Here is a 20,273-nt window from a genome sequence, read left to right as displayed (position 1 = left end):
CCATTAATCCATTCACCCATTCATCCAGTCTTTTATCATTCCAACCACTTTTCTCCTCTCACTCGTGCAAATATTATTTTATCCTTACATCCATCAGTCCATTCGCTCTTACATCCATCCTTTCACCTTTTTTTACCCCTCCTTCTCGTCATAGTTTATTCCCTATTTTCATATGCCCTTCATTTTATTTTTCCTTCCAGCTCCCTCCTACCATCTCTCTCCCTTCCTATCACTCTCTTTTCCTCTTCATTTCTTTGTTGTAATTAACTTTCCTTGCTTGACCTCTGTTATTGGTGTCCCGTATTTTTGTATTTTCAAGAGCTTTTGTATGCAGAGCTCCAGACAGGAAAGGCTCACAAACAACTTTAAGTATCAACACCACCGGTGCTTAAGCAGCAAAAGTGGGGGTGGAGCTCACGACACAACTGTTAACGGGGAAGACACTGGATTATTTTCTGGTCATCCTCTTTGCTCCAAGTCATAGTCTTCCTTGTGACAGTCCTGCTAATGAAGCTTCTGCCTCAGGCATCGACCATGTTAACTCCCCTAAAAAATCGAAATAACTGCTGGTCCAAGCATCCGCTCCTCAGAAACCTCGTCGCCAGGACATTGATATAAATCAGTGACTAACCCTCTTCCAACTTCTGCTAAATCAGAGTAAACGAAAAACAAATATAAGCTGTCTATAGAACGATGTAGGGAGGTAGGATTGTGATGAGGAAGACTACGACATGAGGTAATAAAGATTACTGATCAGTAATCTGAGGATTACCTCCTCATCTCTTTTCCTTGTCCCAGTCCCTATTACTGAGGATGTACCCAAGCTATCCTCCCTTTATGCAGTAAAACTATAAACTACAAAGAAAGCGATAGCGATTTATGCTACCCCACATACTTTATTCATAAATTTAACATTTCAATCCCAACCCACAGAAAGGAACTTTGAATCAAATGCAGTGGATTTGGACCCACCCAGCTGCAACCTGTAATGAGCTGCAGAAGTATTCCTGGAAGTTCAGGTAGCAGCATTGAAATATCATTAAAATATATCCCCCTGTATGCTGCCCAGGAGGTAGATACTCTTCTTGTTGACCCACCCAGAACCGTTCTTGTAGGACCACACCATTTATATCATAAGCCAGGTCACAGTTTGTTTCATTCGCTTACTCAAAGTGGAGAAAGATGGACAAAGTCCTTTATTTGGAGTGGCAAAAAGTTTTGAACAGAAATTCTAAATTCTGAACTGTGAGACACATAGCTAGATAAGGCTCTATGAAAATTCTACAAATGTAATAGTTGTTCATCCTGTGAACAGATAGAAAAGGGAAAACCTGGCAACACGTATTCATCCAAATGAATCAAAGATGCTATCTTAGGTAGAAAAACCGGATCAGTCCTCACCACTACTTTATCCAGGGAAAATCTTAAAGTTTGGTTCCTCAAAGAAAAAAGCTACATTTTATCCAAATCACCTTCTAGGTGTAATAGCGACTAGAAAAAAATACCCTTAAAAGTTAAGAATTTTGGATTCATTGATTGGAATGGTTCAAACAGAGAACTCTATAAGGCTTTGAGAACCAATAGTAAATCTCAAATAGGAAGGGGGAGAATGGATAACAAGCCTCCTGTTGATAAATTGGTCCGCAAACCCATTCTCCCACCTCGGAAGATGAATCACTTAGAGAAAGAGGAGTTTTTGCCAGGAGAGCAAGGGCCAAAATTCTTTTTCCCTCCAATGATTGGCGTAGACTTTGGCCACCTGGTTGTCTGTCCTTATTTTTATTGTCTGATTCTAAATACATGAAAGGAAAGGCTGGAGGGCATTGTAGATGGCAACCAATTCCCCGCAGTTGGAGGACTTTAGAACTTTCATTTGGGACCAAAGACCCAGGACAGAAAGATTGTCCATTACCGCCTCCCAGCCCTTGAGCCCGGAATTCGCTGTAATGATCTTTGGATCAGACACAACTAATGAAAAACCTTAGTCCAAATTGATTGGATTCAACCATCAACTCAGGTCTTGTCTTATCATTTGTGTTACTTGAATGATATTGTAGTAGTCTAGAGACCAAGGATCCCAATGTCCAAACAAATGCTGGAACAGTGGATATAGTTGAAGATGTAAACGAAGGATGAGAGCCAGACAAGACGCCATCTCCCCTTGGACTCCCAGGCAATTTCATGCTGAAATCTTCTCTAGAAGATTCAACAGATGTTGTTTAATCTGCACCTTTCTTGGGTTTGGAAGGAACACTTTGGCCTCTTCTTTCCCAATAATTGAGCTGTGGCAGGGATTGCAGAAGGCTGAATTTTTTGAAGTTCAAAAGGAAATCATGACCTTTACGAAAAATGCATATAGCCGAAACATCCTGCTGGGCAGACAAAAAAGAACATGCACTAATCAGAAAAGTTGAGTAGGGGGCTGGCAGGAAGTCTCTGTTGGTCCTATCAAACAGCGACACATCATGTCCCTGCCCCTGCTCCCTCCTTCTTGTCCAGCCTCTGGGTTTGTTAAAAATGGCATTGTCCAGTGTCTCTGGCCACATGGCCTCTGAAACCCAACTCCTTCCCTCCTTGGTGCAGCCTGGTGCCTGGCACCTAGTGATGGATAAGTCTGTACCCCCACCCATCATCTCTTCCTGGAGAGGAGGCCCTCGCTTGTGGAAGAAAGGTTATCAATCCATCCAGCTGAGGTCAGCCCTCAGCCTGGGTCTGGTCATCGCTGGCTCAGAGAAATATGACAGTTCTGGATGACCCAAAAGCAGTACAAATATGACTTTGGGCTCTGCAGAATACTTATTTTCACATTCGCTACATTGGACTTAAGTGCGTGTCTGGAATCTGTAGGCCTAACGGAAGTTAATCTAGCCATGGGCCCCACATCCCCATAGGGGAATAATGAAGTGAAAACACAGTAAAACACACTGACTTTCCCTGGCATGTTTCTTTTCAGTGTATAAAGCCTATTCCATGTCACCACCCAATACTGCATAAGTCCTGCCACACCATTCACTTGGTAGCTGCTCCTAGACTGCGCACGTTAGGAATCTCCCCTGCGCAGCCCGTACACGTGTGCACACACATGTGCACATGTGTCTGCGTGTAACCAGCCCAGTGTCCCTTACTCCAGCTGCTGCGCAGTGGCCTGGTCAAGCCAGGGGAACACCAGTAAAATCCCCATGCAGTCTCTTACATCCTGAGTTCACTGTGGGTGAGTCCCAACTTATGAGGCTCCCCCACAGTAAAAGCTCAACAATTAGGTGCTCAAAAAGCGAAAAATCCGGGCGGCCCATAGTGTCAGAACCACCTTCTAACAGTCTGCAAGCCCATTCTCCCACCTCAGAAAATGAATCACTTACAGAAAGAGGAGTTTTTGCCAGGAGAGCAAGGGCCAAAATTCTTTTTCCCTCCAATGATTGGCGTAGACTTTGGCCACCTGGTTGTCTGTCCTTATTTTTATTGCCTGATTCTGAATACATGAAAGGAAAGCCTGGAGGGCATTGTAGATGGCCACCAATTCCCCGCAGTTGGAGGACTTTAGAACTTTCATTTGGGACCAAAGACCCAGGACAGAAGGATTGTCCATTACCGCCTCCCAGCCCTAGAGCCTGGAATTCGCTGTAATGATCTTTGGATCAGACACAACTAATGAAAAACCTTAGTCCAAATTGATTGGATTCAACCATCAACTCAGGTCTTGTCTTATCATTAGTGTTACTTGAATGATATTGTCGTAGTCTAGAGACCAAGGATCCCGATGTCCAAACAAATGCTGGAACAGTGGATACAGTTGAAGATGTAAACGAAGGATGAGAGCCAGACAAGACGCCATCTCCCCTTGGACTCCCAGGAAATTTCATGCTGAAATCTTCTCTAGAAGATTCAACAGATGTTGTTTAATCTTCACCTTTCTTGGGTTTGGAAGGAACACTTTGGCCTCTTCTTTCCCAATAATTGAGCTGTGGCAGGGATGGCAGAAGGCTGAATTTTTTGTAGTTCAAAAGGAAATCATGATCTTTGTGAAAAATGCATATAGCCGGAACATCCTGCTGGGCAAACAAAAAGAAGATGCACTAATTAGAAGATCATCAAGGTAAAGAAATACATTTACACCCTGATCATGCATTCTTCTAACTGGAGAAGACCAGACATTTGTAAAGACCGTAGTGGCTAAGAATATCCCAAATGGTAGAACCCTACATTGAAAATGCCTCCCCAAACACAACATCTAGCAGATGTAATCAGATAAGAAAGCTCCCCCTAATATACCAAAGGAAACATCATCTGATGAGTTACCATTTTGATGGTCTGCGCTGGAGGAAAATGTTCAGTTTCTTGAGATCCAGGATTGTTCTGTTTACTCATCAAGGCTTATTCATCACAAAACGTATGGCATAGTATCCATTTTCACACTCCTCCGAGGGGAACTGGAATTATGTCCACCTTCTGTAACAAGTCCTGGGTTCCTGGTACAATTACTACTCTTTTTTTAAGTTTCTGATGTGCAGAATTTATTGCAAAAAAATCTTATGGTGTTTCTTGAACTAATATTTTGTATCCTTTGATTATGCCAAGGACACAAGCATCTGAGATGAACTCTTTCCGTCTATCCTCTGATTTTAATCCAGCCATGAGGGAGTCTACTTTCACTGAAGAAAGAAATCCATCCTGAAAATTGTCCAACAGAGACCTTTTTGGACAAAAATTGTGGGATAAAGCAGTTTCTCAATGTCCTTTCATTCTTTACTCAGAATCTTTCTAGTAGCTGTATGCAATGGTGAGGAGTCTGCTTCTTTTCATTGAGAGGGGCAAAAAACATCTTCTTTAATCATGGAAGACTCTGTAAAACTTAAGTTCTGTCTGCTGTGGGTAACCTGCTCACTGAAGTAATATAGTGTCCTCTATGTTAAGACTCTTCCACAGCAGAATCACAGAAAGTTCCAAAATGGACTATTCACATTGTTGTTAAACCTAGATTGGATCTGCACGTTTAGACAACATACACTGCAGGATTGGTGTCCAGACTGATTCCAGACACCCTCACCGGGTATGTTCGCGTGTATACCTGCTAGCTCACAGTGCCACTATAAACTCCTCTAACCAAGGAGAGAATCGTTCTTGGCAACTATCGAACATGAAAACTCTGACCCGTCAGGTATCGTGGAAATAGTAGAGTACTTTTCGCTAAGTCACTCATGCACACTTTGTCTCAGAGAAATACACAGAATAAACGGTGGGGACGTTTTCAATTAGCATTTATTGAACCAGCATCATTCTAATGTAAAATAGGTATGCTGAAACAACCATAAGACAGAAACAGATATAAGGGATTGTAAGCACCACTAGAGTAAAAGGATGGTAGATTCCTCACATAGTGCTAAAACAAGGAACAGGCAAGTATGAAAATACATGACAGTAATATTGCGTACTCCTACGATGCAACCCTAACTAGATGTACCTAAGTGCACCTAGCATGTATGTAGGTGTAGAGCCAATAATCTCCCTAAAATAAAGCCAACCCCATTACCTTAATTGAGAGACTGTGGGACCCCGTCTTCGTCTTGAGATGGACACCATGCTAGGGATGTCGGACCACTGTGTACTGAAGTGTCTGCATGCAGGAACCTCAGCGTCTCGCATCAGTGTGTCAGCATGGAAGTCCTTTTCTCCTCTGCCTGTCTCAGCAAAGATATGGTGTTTATATACCCAAAGTGGTACCCTGAGGGGATATACCTTGCTGTGTCATGTTGGACTAGAATGATGGAAGGAATGACCCTTATACATAGTTTTTATGCAGGAAAAGGTAGTCCTGCTGAGATTCCAAGAATCCTCATGCATAATTAATGGGGTTAGATTTCAGGGAAAACCCATGTCCATTAGGCCATTAGGCTCTGCCAGTCGTGTATTCTCCCAGGGAGACACTCTAAAATGCTATGCCTGAGACTCCTCTAAATTCTAAGATACACAATTAAACACAACACCATAAATGCAAAATATCAGAAGACACATTAGCTAACCCTTGCTTCATCTCTTCCTTTACCAATATTAAAGAAGAAGGCATACTGATTATAGCATCTTATTTAGTTATAGAAAGTGCATCAAACAACCACTAAAAATAAATAGAATACAATAAATACTTACTAGTCCAAGTTGAAAGAGAGTTAGTCCCTCATTTGAATCAATGTGCCTGGGGTAGGATTTCTGAGGGACCATTGCCTAGACAAGCTGTAATTTTATTTCCTCTTTAGGAGTGTTAAAATGGTTTACACCTGAGGCAGAAACCTCATTAGTAAGAACCGGGACAAGGAAGACACATGAGAAGGCAATTGCGCTTAGAATATACCTCTGAAGCCACTGTATTATCAAATAGTTTTGGTGTTCTGATTCAGAGCCTGGACTTGAGACAGTTCTCTGGTAGCAGAGCTGTGAATGGAGCGGGAGCTGCTCCATACCAAGGCTGGTTATAAAGATGTATGTTAATAACTGAGTCTGTCTTGTGGTGATATACTACCAGCCATGGTGGCATCTTCCTCATCTGAGGGGTCGTGCTGCTGCCTATATGGTACACATGCTGTTGAGGTGGCCTGACTCACTGTTGTAGTTTGTCACCATGCTGTCACTAAACTATGACATGCTAGTGCAAGGCCAGAAACTGTTATTGACAAGATACAGTGGTAAAAAATCTTGTTGACAAAAAAATTGTGTCAAGAATAATGTATACCACAATATCGTTATCTGCCAAAAAGAGGAAGAAATGTTATATTTTAAGATATATATGACTTAAAATAATACATTTAAAATATTACAATATATACAAATATGATACAAATTAGAATTTACATTAAGTATTTAATTATTTATCTATCTACACACACACACACACACACGCACACACGCGCACACACACACACACGAAGCAGAGAACTCTGGGTAGTTCCCAAGTTTAGGTGGAGAGCAGCTCCTATATAGAACACTCAACAACACCTGCGACACTCTGAATGTGCTCATCTCAAATGTCTGTTTTTCTAACAAAGTTTTTAAGCATAGGATTATCACAGTGCCATCCACGCCACGCTAGAAAGGGACAAAAGCCTTTTAGAACCCTAGGCACAGTATTCAAGTTTAAGATTGGTAAAATACCATCCAGGTCAGCTTCTCTGAAGAGCTATAATTATAGAAAAACATGTCAGGGGTTGCTTTCATTCACTCCACTTGGCCTTGGATGGTATTTTGCCAATCCAAATCTGTAATACTGTGCCTGGGTTGTAATTTTGCAGTTCAGCATGGATGTCACTGTGCTAATCCTATGTTTAAATACTTTTCTGTAGAAATGGCAAAAAACTTTGTCCGTTTATAGATCGGCATAGATGGCACTGCGCTAATCCTCTGCTTAAAAACGTTGCTAGGAAAACAGACATTTGAGGTTAGCAAATCCAGAGTGTTGCTCGTGTTGTAGGGTGCTCTAAACTTAGGAACTACACAGAGTTCTCTGCTTCTAATTTGCATAATTTATGCATCACTCTAACCCTGAAAGGGTATTGTTTTGATATCTATCTATCTATCTATCTATCTATCTATCTATCTATCTATCTATCTATCTATCTATCTATCTATCTATCTATCTATCTATCTATCTATCTATCTATCTATCTATCTATCTATCGATCTATCGATCTATCTATCTATCTATCTATCTATCTATCTATCTATCTATCTATCTATCTATCTATCTATCTATCTATCTATCTATCTATCTATCTATCTATCTATCTATCTATCTATCTATCTATCTATCTATCTATCTATCTATCTAAAAACATATATATATTCACTGAAAGAAACAAAGGTTATAGGGACGGTATAGTTAGGCTCAAATATCAGTTGTACAATACCAGTGAAATTCAACAGTTATAGTTACCTGAGCTAACTATAACTTCTGCTCCAGCAATGCACTTCCTATGACCTCATATATTACATCACTCATGTCATGGTCAGTGGCTTCACTGATGACATCATTGATGATATCTCAAATGACATCACTGATGACATCACTAATGACTTCATCCAGGGAGTGTAAATGTTTTGTAAACATTTCTGAGTTTTAAAGCAATATATTAAGCTACTGCAAAACTTATTATTACTTACTTACTATTCTTTTTGGCTGTATGTGGGAATACGTGGGTATGTGAGTTGCTGTAAGGGCGAGTCAGTGCCTGTGTCAATGGTTGTATTGTGAGTGTGTGTGAGTCTCTGTATGGGTGGGTGAGTAGCCTTCTGAGTGGCTGTATGAATGGGTGAGTGGCTGTGTGAGTGGCTGTATAATTGAGTAACTGGGTGTGTGAGTGGCTGTATGGGTGAGTGAGTGGGAGTGTCAGCGAATGTATGGCTGAGTGTGTAGCTGTGTGAGTGGCTCTATGGATGAGTGAGTGGCTGTGTGAGTAGCCATATGGGTGGATGGGTGTTTGTGTGAGTGGCTGTATCAGTGAGTGAGTACCTGTGTGAGTGGCTCCATTGGTGAGTGACTGGGTGTGTAAGTGGATATATGGGTAAGTGGCTATTTGAGTGAATGTATGGGTAAGTGAGTAGGTGTTTGAGTAGCTGTATTGCCCAGTCAATGTATGTATATGTGGTTGTATAGGTGAGTGAGTGTGCATGTCAGTGGTTGTATTGGAGAGTTAGTGTCTGTGTGATTGGCTGTATGGGTGAGTGAGTGGGTGTGTGAGTGCTTGTATGGATGTATGAATAGGTATGTAAATGCTTGTGGGAGTGGACGCATAAGTAGTTGTATGGGTGAGTGAGTGACATTGTTGAGAGGCTGCATGGGTGAGCGAGTGACTGTGTGAGTGACTGTATGGTTGAGTGAGTGGGTGTGTGAGTATGTGTATGGCTAAGTGAGTGGCTGTGTAAATTACTGTATTGGTAAGTGAGTGGGTCTGTGAGTGGCTCTATGGTTGTGTGAGTGGTTGTATGGGTCTGTGAATGGGCATGTAAGTGGTTGTCTGAGTGGGTGTATGATGGGTATGTGAGTGCTTGTATGGATGTATGAATGGGTATATAAGTGCTTGTGGGAGTGGACGCATAAGTAGTTGTATGGGTGAGTGAGTGACTTTGTTGAGTGACTGTATTGTTGAGTGAGTGGGTGTGTGAGTAGATGTATTGCTAAGTGAGTGGCTGTGTAAATTACTGTATATGTAAGTGAGTGGGTCTGTGACTGTCTCCATGGTTGCATGAGTGGCTGTGTGAGTGGTTGTATGGGTCTGTGAATGGGTATGTAAGTAGTTGTGTGTTTGTGTGAGTGGGTGTATGAGAGGTTGCCTGGGGTGGGCATGATATGAGTGGTTCTGTGGATTATGTCATCAGTAATGTCACTAACAATGTAATGAGTGATGTAATATGTGAGCTCATAAGCAGTGCATTGTGGGGGCATAAGTTGTAGTTATCTAAGGTAGCTATAACTGCTGAATTTCACTGGTTTTGCATTAGTGAAATCTGAGCCAACTATAACGCCCCTGTACCTTTGTTTTTTTCAGTGAAATTCTATGTTTTAAAAAAATGCATTTCCTAAACATAACGTCCTTGTAACCTTTGTTTTTTTTAGTGAATTTCTAAGGTTTTTAAAATGTTATTTGCTAACTGTGACCTGTGACCATTGAGAGTAGGTGTGTGATTGGTTGTATAGGTCAATTAGTGGGTGTGTCTGTATTGCTCTGTCAGCGGATGTGTGAGTAGTCATATGGGTCTGTAAGTAGGTGTATAAGTGAATTTGCTTGGGTATGAGTGGGTGTGTGAGTGGTGTATGGATTGGTCATTGGATGTTAGTGACTGTATGTATCTGGGAGTGTGTGTGAGTGGCAGAATGGTGTGTAAGTATCTGTGTGGAAGTGTCAGTAGCAGTGTGAGTGACTGCACCAGGACAGAACCTCACCTGCCCCTTTATCCTACAAGAGGTCACATTTTTCAACAAAATGTCTACCTAACTGGAGTACTTTCTTCTGGTTTATTACTAAGGCCTACCTCGTTGGTTAAATGTCCAGTGAGTATTCTACATTATATCTGTGTAATGGACCATAAGCAAAGGTCTCCTGAGACCTTGTGTGCGTTTCGGCAATGTAACTGTTCTTTCTGCTTCTTTAGCCATAAATGTATGATAATATGAATTCTCCTATAAAGAAGACAACAAGACTACACCAAACAAGAATACTTTCTCTTAGCTATATGAAGTGAGTGTTTCTTTGACTGATTAATATGTCCTCATATACCACAGAATCAGGAACGTGCATCACCAGCGTTTCACTTGTTGTCTTGTGAGGTCACCCATCACCTCTCCCATTGACCTCCCCCCATGCCCCCCCAGGAGTGCCTCTGTCAGGTCACTTGCAGACCTGCACTATTGTGAGGACAGAGGTTATTAAGGAGGGAGCATGAGGAAGGTCTCCAGATCTAAACATGAGTTTGGGACATGGGGTGCACTAAGTCTGCACCATTTCTTTTCCCTCACCTCCTTAGGCTCCATTCTGCAGTCACACCTCCTTATTCATATCTTGCTAGGAAATGGGGTCCCCATCTCAGGTTAGGTCAAAAGGGGCTAGTGATGAGTATTGTCTATTGATAGCAGAGGTGCTTTTAACACTGGGGTGATGGCCACGCCCCTTGAGCTCTGTTTTACAGTCACACCCCCTGGTGCATATATTGGTGGGAAATGGGATTCCCAGGCACAAGTGAGGTCAAAAGGGGCTAGAGACCCCAAGTCCAGATAGTATATTATCCCGCACTGAGTGATAGCAGAGGCACCTTTAGTAGTAGGGTGATAACCCTGACCCCTTGGGCTCGCTTCTGCAGTTGCTCCTACTGGTGCATATCCATGTGGGAATTGGAGTCCCCAGGCACAGGTGAGGTCAAATAGGGCTATTGACCCCAAGTCCAGGTAGTATATTGTCCCACACGGCGGGATAGCAGAGACACTTTTAGCTCTGGAGTGATGGCCCTGCCCACGTTTGCTCCATTCTGCAGTGGCACTTCCTGGCATGTATCCTGGTGGGAAATGCTTCCCCAAGCACAGGTGAGGTCAAAAGGGACTAGTGACCCCCAAGTTCATGTTGTGGATTGTCCGCGCAGCAGGATAGCAGAAGCACTTTTAGCACTGGGGAGATGGCCCCACCCCCTTGGGCTCTGTTCTGCAGTCGCACCTCCTGCTGCATAACCTGGTGAAAAATGGGGTCCCGAAGCACAGGTGAGGTCAAAAGGGGTACCATGTTTGAAAAGCATGGGGGCCTGCACTGCTTTTTTGACCTGCTTGTGTCCCTCTGTGACCCCACAAACAGAGCTACAGGGTCAGAGTATTTCTACCCTGCCCCCTTTTCCTTTTTTAAAAAAAATGTTTCCTGCTTGAAGTGTTGGCAGCCAATCGCATTTCAGCAAGAGATCGGGAGGGTTCACAGAGCCTTCACGTCCCTATATAGGAATGAGTTTTCTTTCAATATCTGAAAAACTTCCAATTGGATTTACACCAAATAATAAAAGGGTTCTTTCTTGACCTAGAGTTACCTTTCTGCGAAATCTGGTGTAATTCTGTTCAGCGCTTCGGGCTGTAGTACCATCTAAAAATCTCTAAGAAATTAACATGGGGAAAACACTTTTTTTGACCTCCCCTTTTTCTTGGCCCCGCATGACGGATCGCCCTGAAACTTTCCATGCACAAGAATCACCGGCACAATTTTCTTTTGGAAATTTTGTGAAGATTTGTCTACCAGTGCTAAAGATATAGGCAAGTCAAAAAACACTTTTCTTATGGAAGCATGGTCCTAACTATAGACACCTACTACCTCCCCTTATGCCAATTTATGTATATTTTTAAAAGGGCCAAACCCTGGAGATGGGGTCCCCCGGCCAAAATCGGCCTGGCAGGGGGGCAGCGTGGCCCCCTACTCATTCCATATAGGCCTGGGCCCAGGGGATGGGGTCCCGGGGGCCGAAATTAGCCCAGGTAAGGGGGCCATGCATCCCCACCCCTAAGAAAACAAAAATAAATGCCCCCTTTCACCACCACTCTGCAAACGCACCTCCTGGCGCACTACTAGTTGGGGGATGAAGTCCAGATGGCTCCTGATGGTCCTTGGAGGCCAACTACCCCTGCTGTTATCTCCAGTAAGTCACACATAGCAGAATTCCTGAGAGGTAATCTAAAGCCTGCCCCTTTTCTCAACTACTCTGCAAACGATCCTCCTGGCACACTACTGCTTGGGGGATGAAGTCCCCTTGGATACTGAGGGTCCTTGGAGGACAACATACCCTCCTATCACCTCCAGTAAGTCCTACGCAGTGGGATTCCAGAGAGGTTTTCAGAGGCCATTCCCCCTTTCTCCACTACTCTGCAAACAGGCCTCCTGGTCCACTACTTGTTGGGAGATGAAGTTCACTTGGATACTGAGGGTCCTTAAGGGCCAACAAGCTTTCCTGTAACCTCCAGTAAGTCCCACAGCGTGGGATTGTAGAGAGGTTCTCAGAGGCGACACTCCTTTTCTCCAGCACTCTGCAAACGTGCCTCCTGGCACACTACTGGTTGGGGGATGAAGTCCCCTTGGATTTTGAGGGTCTTTGGGGGCCAAGAACTCCTCCTGTTACCTTCAATAAGTCTTATACAGTGCAATTACTGAGAACTGGTCGAAGGCCCGCCCCATTTTTCCACCACTCTGCAAACGTGAGTACTATTTAAAAAAACATAGAAATTTGCTGAAAAATACCAAAGGTTACAGGGACGTTATAGTTAGGAAATAGAATGCAAAAACCTTAGAATTTCACTGAAAAAAACAAAGTTTACAGGGACGTTATACTTGGGCTTAAATGTCACTTGTACAAAACCAGAGAAATTCAGCAGTTATAGTTAACTGAGCTAACTATAACTTGCGCCCCCGCAATGCACTGCTTAGGACCTCACATATTACATCACTGATGACATGGTCAGTGACATCACTCATGACATCACTGATGGCATCTTGAATTACATCACTGATTACATCATCCAAAGAAACACTTACACACCCACTGACATCCTCAAACTACCTCTGAAACACCCTATTACACACCCACACAGACACACAATAATATACTCATTCACAAACCCATACAACCACGCACACACCCGTTCACTTACTCATATACTCACCCATTCACACACCCATATGTCTACTAATACACCTACTCACTCACTCACCTATGCAGTTACTGACACACCCACTCAAACATCCAGGAAGTCACTAACACACCCAGTCACTACTCCAAACACTCTCTAAGACAGGCATTAACTTAGCAATACTCCTACTGACACAGCAACTCACTCAGTCATATAGTCAGTCAGTCAGGCACTAACTCACCCATACAGGCAATGAGACACCCACTAATTGAGCCATACACTCACAGGGACTGGCATTCAATTACCAATTCAGTTACTGACACACCCACTCACTCATTAACCCATACAGCCACTCACAGAACGACTCACATCCATACAATCAAACACACACTCACTCATTCACCCATACAGTAACAAAGACAGACACTCACTCACACATACAGACTGTCACATACCAACGTATTCACTCATATAGTCACTGACAGAAGAACTCACACATACAGCCACTCCCACACCCACTCACTCACCCATACAGTCCATAACACAGCCACTCACTCACTGATGCAGCTATTTACACATCCACACATTCTGCCATTCAGTCACTGACACAGACTCTTACTTATGCATACGACCACTCATACACCTACTCAGTGACCATTACTGTCACTAACAAAAGCAGTCACTCACCTATACAATCACTCCCACACCGACTGACTCACCCAATGCAGTGAGTCACACACTTTCCCATACAGCTACTGGCACAGTCACTTACTAACCCATACAGCGACTCACATAGCCACTCACACATCCAAACAACCACTTACACTCACTTGATGATGTCATCAGTGATGTCATTTGAGATGTTGTTAGTGATGTCACCACTGATGTCACTGACCATACACACACACACAAGGGAAGGGGTAATAAAATGGACTATTCTGTCACTGGGAGCTGCTCATCATTCTGCACTGGAAAGTACCATCTTGTTTAAATAATGCCCTCACACACTAGATAGTGTCATGCTTCATCATAGGGCGCTCATCAACATCCTGATTCTGTCAATATAAAAAGAAATCTAAAACTAACTTCCTTTTTATTTTGAAATTCCCCTGGCAGGATTAAAACTGGTTAAAGCGGGGGTGTTCCTGGATCATTAGTATCTGTGCCCCCTACAGATATGTTTTTTTATATCTACATGTTTTGGCCCTCTATTAGCCTCAAGGGGTCTGCACCCCTTCCTCAGGATTAGGATTCCTCATGCAGGCTTGATTTGCCTTCCCCTACTTACAGTAACTTGTATCATCAGGTATGTGTGTGAGAATTTGTGTAATCACTCTTTCTCCTTACTCGGTCGCACTGCGAATTTCTTCATGAATATCCAGAGTTTCATCTGTTCCCTCCAAAATCGGGGTAGTAATGAGAACGTCTCCCTTTAGTCCCACTTTTGTCAAGGGATTGCCCTTAGCCTCTTGCCTTCTGCCAAAAGTCTAACTTTACTACTTGTAAGTGCTCTTTGTGAATATCAAAAGTCGTAAAGTTAGACTTTCGTCTCAGATTACTTCTGTGAATCAGGCCCCCCGTTTTTTTCTATTATTTGTATTTTTAATGCTTATTACAGTTTCCCATACTGATTTCCTTTCCTTCGTACACATTTTCATTTTTTTTGTTTAGTATTTCTTGGTCTTCCGATTCAAATCAAGATGAATAAATTGAGGAAAAATAATAAATAATAAATAAATTGTCGCCCATTGTGTTGAACAAGCTTGCAGCCCGTATTTCCCGTGTATCTATTAGTGACTAACATCTCATTTCTACTGCAGTGTATTTATTCGGACATGCACGATCGTTGTTTTAGTACTGTGACAACAATGAACATTCACAGTTTTATTATATCTATATCTATATCTATATCTATATATCTATATCTATATATATCTATCTATCTATCTATCTATCTATATATATATATATATATATATATATATATATATATATATATATATATATATATATATATATATATATATATATATATATATATATATATATATATGAAGACACAGTCCTGGCACTGAGTTTACTTTGACAAACGTGCAGGAACGGACCACAAGGAAAATGATGATATCCTTACGTGTAGTTTATTCCTCCCACAGCAGCATGACCCGTTTCGACCGGGTCACCCCGGTCTTGATCACATGACATGCCGAGACCAATAGGGCAAATAAATACTTTTTTTCAAAGGTATAGTCTGCCCACTTATTTCATGGGGCTAAACAACAGACTACATAATACACAGTTGTTGGAAAATACCCATTTACACATAATTATAACAATATTTAACATATAATTAAAACAGTGTAACATAAACATTTCCTTTCAGAACAAAAATTATTGTGAATGAGTACTAAGCAGGAAAGCACATTAGTAATCTCTTTTAAAATACTATATACATATCTAAAATAGAGGGCAAGTGCAAGATTACTATGAAACACATGTGTTGACCCATTAGAGTTATGTATGTCTGTAAATATACTTGATATGTATGGTGCAATACCTTATGTAAAAATTAGTGCAATATGAACCCCAAGTGATTAAGCAATTTTTACCTTAAAAATCACTTAAAAAATGATAATTCTGCTGTATGGACCTAGACGCTAAAAACTCAGATATGCCATCCATATAAAAATATATATAAAGTGCTTGTGCAAAATTTATTTGTGCAAAGATAACTTACTAGTGCAGGAAAATATTGGTACAAAAAGATGCTAATACCAAAAAAAAACATTCTCTCTTAATAGAAATCGGAGACAAAAGGTTAGTATGTATACATAAAATTTAGTATACTTAAACAATGGTGATGTATATATACACACAGAGACATGTGTACCAAAAACAGTCAACCATCACAGCCTAGAATCCTAAAAGTTCATCATTCAAAAGAACCATATGTGTTCATTATGGATTTGCTCACTGAAATGGCTTATATGTTCATGATAAATCATCGTAATATTACCACTAGCAGCAATGAATCAATAATTAAGATTAAGATTTCACTACCCCACTGACACTGAATAAAAAACTAGTAAAACCAGAAAACCAGTAAAACCAGTTAAAATTCAATAAAAGTAAGGTCTAAAATCACAAATAACGAGCATGCTAAAATGGTATATACATATACAATGAAGTATAAATAAATTAATAAATATACAAATACATAACACATAACAAGAGGTGGAATCTCCAGCTTATGTAGCAGCAATCTTGATAAATTAAAGGAAGTTGTATAAATGAAAGGAAGTTATATAAATCATCCCCAGTGTTAAGGCCATTTGGTATTTTAGTATCTAACTGCAGAATATACTGACTCTCCAATTGGCGCAATTTCTTTTCTCTGTTGCCTCCCCTTAATGAATGCGGGACTGCATCAATTACAAAGTAATTGAGGTCTTTTAAATTGTTTTGATGCACCAATTTGAAGTGGCGTGCAACTGGATATGTAGGATCAGAATTCACAATCGCACGCAAATGCTGCAGGATACGGTTAAAGACTTGTAATTTTGTACTGCCTATATACTGTAAATGACAAGTACATTCAAATACATAAATAGCATGATCTGTTTTACATGTAAATAAACCTCTAATTTTACATGGAACAGGGGAGAAAGCATCAGAATATTCCTGTTTGTTCACCCCAAATTTGCAAGCCCTACAGGAACTACACTTGTAGAACCCTGTTCTGTTAGACAGCCAAAGTTTGGTTTCTGTTACTTCAGGACTAGTTTTAACCTGGGCATCTCTCATGGATGGTGCCCTTCTGAAGGCAATAGCAGGCAATGTATCTAACTCTGGAGCCAATTTAATGTCTGATTTTAGAATAGACCATCTTTTGTTTAGAATCTTTCTTATCTGTTTTTCTTGGCAGCAAAAAGTGGTTATGAGCCTAACAACTGGTTTTTTAGTTTCCACTTTAGGAGTGTTTTCTAATGTTGTACATTCAATGCCAAATGACTCAGCCGGTTTGCCATCTGTATTCATAATTCTGTTGATGGCATTTTGTAAGTCATTAGTTCTGTACCCCCGAGCCTTAAATCTTTGTTTAGATTCATTCAAACAATTGGCTAAATCAACTTAATTGCTGCAAATCCTTTTGATTCGTAAAAACTCCCCATAAGGGATGCTTTTGATCAAGTGTCTTGGGTGGGTGCTGCTTGCATGGAGTATTGAATTACCTGCGGTAATTTTCCTATGTAACTTAGTGTGTATAGAATTGTCTTTGATATAAATTTTCATATCTAAGAATTCAACTTTTCGATTGCTAATAGTAGCAGTGAATTCAAGATTCAAGTTGTTATTATTGATTTCATTTACAAAAATTTGAGCTGATTCTTAAGAGCCCTGCCAAATTACAAAGACATCATCTATATAACGCCACCAGTTGATGACGTGAAGTGCTAATGTGTCTTTGTGTCTTTGCCCGAGGACATGTTCCTCCCACCAGCCCACGTGCAAACACGCGTAGCTGGGAGAAAAACATGCCACCATAGCCACACCTCTCAGTTGTTGGTGCACTTCCTTATTAAAGAGGAAAAAGTTGTTGATTAGGCATAATTCAATCATTCTTAGCAGCATCTTTTTGTGTTGATTATACACTATACTCCTATTTGAAAGAAAATGGCCAATAGCTTTTGAGTCCATCACTATGGTTTAAGTATATAATGAGCATATATCCATAACTATGACATAACAATCATCATTCCAGGTAACATCTTGTAGTTTATATATATATATTACCTACTGGCGGTCGCCAGTAGGTAGTTATAGTTAGGACATATTATCCATAGGAAATCCGCAACATTCTATTTGGAATAACTTTGGCTCGGGTTGACGAATCTTCGCGAAATTTTCAAAACTGTTGGGGCGCTCCGGTCCGCTCCTATCCTGAAAGTCTCGGGGTGATTCGTCAAGCGGGGGCTGAGAAAAAAGGGGGGTCCCAAAACGTGTTTTCCCCATGCAATTTTCCATAGGAATCGTTAATCGCAGCTACAGCCCGAACTGCTGAACGGAATTACACCAAATTTGGCAAAAAGGTAGCCCTTGGTTCACACTCGTGCCTTTTGGTGTAAATCCGTTCAGTAGTTCCTGAGAAAATCAAAAGTAAAATCATAGATATATCTATGGGCGCGGTGGATCCGCGCAACCTGCCGAGCATGAGCTGGATGCTGATTGGCTGTCAACACTCCAAACCTGGAAGTGTTGGCAGCCATCTTGTGCCTCAGTAGAACCGAGGCACAAGAAAGCACAAAAACAAATGCACAGAACGCAAAAAGGGGGCAGGGTAGAAACACCCTGACCCCCTAGGCCTGCTCAGGGGGTCCCACAAGGACCCCCAGGGCCCAAAAAAATATATCTATTTTTTAAAATCGGCAAAATACGCGCTGGGTGCGTGGATCCAGCCGATAAAAAAAAAATGAAGCGCGGTCTCCCACGCTTCGTTGCTAATTTGCCCCGGGGGGCCATATCCCGGGGGCAATGCTAGTATTTGGTTGGGTGCCCAAAGGGGCCCCCAGCCCCGGGGACTGCCACCCCTTGGGGCTTGAAAAATGAATGGGTGGGGGGCTGAAAAGCCCCCCCCAAGCCCCGGGGACCGCCACCCCCAGGGCTTTGTTAAAATATTTGCGGGGGGCTCATGGACCCCCCGCAGCCCCGGGGACTGCCACCCCCCGGGGCTTGTGTATTTAAAAAAAAAAAATACCCTGTGTGGGGGGCTCAAGCCCCCCCCACAAGCCCCGGGGAATGCCACCTCCCCGGGGCTCAAAATATGTAAATTGGGAGGTCGGTGACAGACCCCCCAGCCCCGGTGACCAGCACCCCCGGGGCTTTGTAAATTGGTGGGAGAGGGGCCGCGCGGCCCCCCCTGGAGCCAATGATGGCCCTGGGGACCGCCATCCCCCCAGGGCCGGCTCCTGCAGTGTCCCGGGGTGCCCACCCCCGGGACACTGCTGTTTGCTATGGCAGGGTGGGAGCCTCGCGGCTCCCGCTCTGCCATAGCAAACTTGGTTTGAATTTTGAAAGAGAGAGCAGGAAATCTTTCAAAATTCAAACCAAATTGCTTTTCCACACGGGGAGCTGCATGTTAGCAGCTCCCCATGTGGAAAAGCAATGCCGGCTCCCGCAGGAGGCGGGGAGCCGGCAGGACCGTGGGGGGATTGGGGACCCCCCACGGCCCCCAAAAGAGAGGGCCAGCCCCAGGGGATTGGGTCCCTGGGGCTATTAGTGGCCCGAGAGGGGGGCCATGCGGCTCCCCTTCCCCCCAATTTTTTTTATAAATAAGTACATTTGAAGGGCCGGCCCCGGGGGATGGGGTCCCCGGGGCCTTTAGTGGCCCGAGTAGGGGGGCAACGCAGCCCCCCTCCCAAAAAAATAAAATAAATAAAAATGCCATGCCCTGGGGGATGGGGTCCCCGGGGCTGATTAAGGCCTCAGGAGGGGGGCCACGCTGCCCCCTTCCCAAATTTTAAATTAAAAAAAAAAATTAGGGGCCGGCTCTGGGGGATGGGGTCCCCAGGGCCAAAAAAGTAGTACAAGAAGGGGGGCTACGCAGAAATATTGCGCCGGAGGCCACGCCCCCTCGTTTCAGCACGCTGCAAAGGCGCCACCTGGCGCGTTTGCGGATGGGGAACGAATTCCCCTTGAATACTGGGGGTCCCTGGGGGACAACTAGCCCACCAGGAACCTCCAGTATGCGCCAGGGGGCTAAGCTGCAGAGAGGTGTTCTGAGGCCACGCCCCTTTTTACACCTCTCTGCAATGCAGCTCTGTGGTGGTTAATGGAGGTAGCTGGTGGGGTAGTTGCACCCCAGGGACCCTCAGGATTCAAGGGGGTAATCCCCCAATTTAACCCCTTGTATGCTCATGACGAGCCCAGCTCGTCATGAGGCACAGTGGAGCTGTGCTCATGATAAGCTGGGCTCGTCATAATGGTCGCGCCACTCCCACGCGTAATTGATTCCCCGCCTGTGCTGGAGAATCAATCAGTGGGCGGAGTCGTGACGAGCCCAGCTCGTCATGAGCACAGCTCCACTGTGCCTCATGACAAGCTGGACTCGACACGAGCACAGCGCCGCCGCCCCCGCGCCACGGGGGAA

The 20,273-nt window shown here is 43.0% G+C and overlaps 1 protein-coding gene across 1 annotated transcript in view; it reads right to left on the bottom strand.

Moving 5' to 3' along the window:
- The window catches only part of OTC (ornithine transcarbamylase), a 310,400-nt gene that overhangs the window by 177,563 nt on the left and 112,564 nt on the right, over window positions 1-20,273 (bottom strand). The window lies entirely within an intron of this gene.

The sequence above is a fragment of the Triturus cristatus genome, chromosome 8 (assembly GCF_964204655.1).
Source record: "Triturus cristatus chromosome 8, aTriCri1.1, whole genome shotgun sequence".
NCBI classification, from domain to species: domain Eukaryota; kingdom Metazoa; phylum Chordata; class Amphibia; order Caudata; family Salamandridae; genus Triturus; species Triturus cristatus.
This window is presented reverse-complemented; position numbering and strand designations above follow the sequence as displayed.